Below are 2,939 nucleotides of genomic sequence, written 5' to 3' on the forward strand. Positions count from 1 at the left end.
TATTTGTAATCTGAGTAATCCCTAGCTAAGTGAATGAGGTGTGTGTCCTGTAGGCTCTGTTGGCAGTGTATGTGTTTGCTGGAGGAGAGTCTACTCTAGCTCAGAGGTGTCTGTTCAGAGCACGTCTCCTGACGCTCACAGTTCATGGAGAAGACCACGCCTACACTGCTACACTAGATGTAAGTCTGCTACTCTCCGAATGCTGTAGGTGTGGGTTATACTGGACAGGATTCGGTTTTGCCAAATGAACAGGCAGGGCAGTTCCTACAGAGCGCGCTCAAAATCAAAACTTCCTTCTTTGGCCCCACCGATGTGCACACCGCTTTCAGGTATCTATCATTCAACTCATTCTCACAATTTACCTATCAACCAACTAACTATTCAATCACTTCGCCTCCCCTTTCTTCAGTCAGCATCTGTTGGCCCAATGGATGTGCGGAGTGGGAGACTATCGTTCTGCCATGAACCATGAAATAGAGGCTCTGTCTGCTTTCACCAGCCTGGTCAGTACCTTTCACACTATCTGTTTGTGTGTGACCCTGTTGTTTCTCTCAGTATGGTGAGGACCACCCCCAGAGACTCTACAGCTACGAATTTCTGCACTCCATTACCCAGCAGGCAGTGCATGTGGAGCGCTCTATAAGGAAAGGCGGGGACCCGCTCACAGCTGAGGTAATAACAGACTATTCTCTTTTTGTGTATTAAATAAGGTCTGGAAGAGGTGACCATTAACACCTCTTCTGTCTGTCTCCTCATTCCACAGGGTCAGTCTCTTTCTCCCTCAGCTGAGACCACTCTGGAGCAGCTGGCCCTGGTCACAGGCATTAGGACACCAAGCCACAGGTAACACGGAAGAGAAGCACCACACCCCTACCATCCCACCGTGTGTGTGCCCATGTGTATTAGTAGACATGAATCTAAACATGGGCTCGTTCTGGTCTCTTAGTGACAGGCTCCTGGATTTCAAACAGAAGCTGATGGAACAGAGAGAGGCAGTTAACGCCAAACCAGACAACACACGCACAGAAACAGTGAACGAAGAAGAAGCAGAGGGGACATCTAAAGGAGAGGAGGCTGTGGCAGTCCAGGAGATCACCAGCGAGGTGCTCTCAGTAGAGGCAGGTCACAATGAGAACCCAGCCAACAGACAGTGGACTGCCATCAACTGGAGCCCATTGAGGAGAACGTAGAGGTGGGCTCAGTAGTAGAGAGTGGAGCTTTTGGATAATCCAGTGAGGGAGATGAAGACCGAGCTGCCCCAGAGGCTGAGCAGCACACAGGGGACAGAGGATGGAGAGGCAGAATTGATGGTTACTGAGGAAACTGAGCCAGTATAGAGGAGAGTCTGACACAAAATGGAGGTTTGGAATCTGACGGAAACAAATCAGACAGTGAGATGGAGATAGTCAATGATAAGCCCGGGTCAGATGTGAACAGATCACCAGTGATGACCAATCAGAACAACAAGAGGGCGTTATGAACGGGAATGCCTCTATCCATCGTCCAAGCAAAACTAACCCTGACCACAGCAGAGGGTGAGATGCTAGCTAACGGAACATCTGTCAGAGGGAGGTTTTTTTTTTAAAGGGATTAACAGAACAAATAACCAAAGAGAAGCCATAGGACAGACAAGGCAGTAGCATATTAAAGGGGATGTTGATTCAGCTGGATCAGAATCCTGAGAGCAGATGGCTGTGGAGGATGAAAGGGGAAAACGAGGAGAAAGAATATAGAAGTGTACCGTTCTCTTTTATCTGGGTGGTTTACTGATATTGGGAAAGGGCTAAACTTATTTGGTCTTTATCACCAACGTTTTGGCATCACTGTGCCATCAGGGTTTATGAAACATGTAACTTCATTGACTCTTAAATAAACCATTTCAAAAAAATCTTACTGCTGTTATCTGATTTAGTCACAGATGGCATATAATTGAATGTTAATTCATACAACTGAATAAAAAACATGAGCTGGCGCACACCAAGAAAAATTATTTTATGTGGAGGTGCTGACTAATGGCAAATAAACTATAATAAGAGTCGTGCACTCCATAAACTCCCAGTAATTTATATATGGAGTGTGCGACTCTATTTTTATAGTTTATAATTCTTACAACTGAACCAAAATATGAATTAAAAAAATTCAGAAAGTATTCAGACCCCTTTACCTTTTCCACTTTTTGTTACGTTACAGCCTTATTCTCAAATGGATTTTTTTTTTAAATACACATCAATCCACACACAATACCCCATAATGACAAAGCAAAACCATTGTTTTTTAAATGTTTGCAAAATCACACTTACATAAGTATTCAGACCCTTTACTTCATACTTTGTTGAAGCAGTGATTTACAGCCTCAAGTCTTCTTGGGTATTCATCAAGTATTTTGCTCCATTCATCTTTCCCTCAATCCTGACTAGTCCCCCAGGCCCTGCCCCTGAAAAACATCCCCACAACATGATGCTGCCACCATGCTTCACCATAGGGATAGTGCCTGGTTTCCTCCAGACGTGACACTTGGCATTCAGGCCAAAGAGTTCAATCTTGGTTTCATCAGAACAGAGAATCTTGTTTCTCGTGGTCTGAGAGTCTTTTAGTTGCCTTATGGCAAACTGCAAGCAGGCTGTCATGTGCCTTTTACTGAGGAGTGGCTTCCATCTGGCCATTCTACCATAAAGGCCTGATTGGTGGAGTGCTGCAGAGATGGTTGTCCTTCTAGAATGTTCTCCCATCTCCACAGAGGAGCTCTGTCAGTGACCATCGGGTTCTTGGTCACCCCCCTGACCAAGGCCCTTCTCTCCCGATTGCTTAGTTTGGCCGGGCGGCCAGCTCTAGGAAGAGTCTTGGTGGTTCCAAACTTCTTCCATTTAAGAATGATGGAGGCTGTGTTCTTGGTGATCTTCAATGCTGCGGACATTTCTTGGTACCCTTCCCCAGATCTG

At 45.6% G+C, this 2,939-nt stretch overlaps 1 long non-coding RNA gene across 1 annotated transcript; it reads left to right on the forward strand.

Annotated features, from left to right (window-relative positions):
- The first annotated feature begins 232 nt into the window (after positions 1-232).
- LOC110536143 lies at positions 233-1,888 on the forward strand. Its single transcript, XR_002475371.2, has 4 exons — positions 233-329; positions 556-672; positions 764-843; positions 947-1,888. It is a non-coding gene; the product is annotated as an uncharacterized LOC110536143 (long non-coding RNA).
- The last annotated feature ends 1,051 nt before the right edge of the window (positions 1,889-2,939 follow it).

This window comes from Oncorhynchus mykiss, chromosome 11 (assembly GCF_013265735.2).
Source record: "Oncorhynchus mykiss isolate Arlee chromosome 11, USDA_OmykA_1.1, whole genome shotgun sequence".
Classification (NCBI taxonomy): Eukaryota; Metazoa; Chordata; class Actinopteri; order Salmoniformes; family Salmonidae; genus Oncorhynchus; species Oncorhynchus mykiss.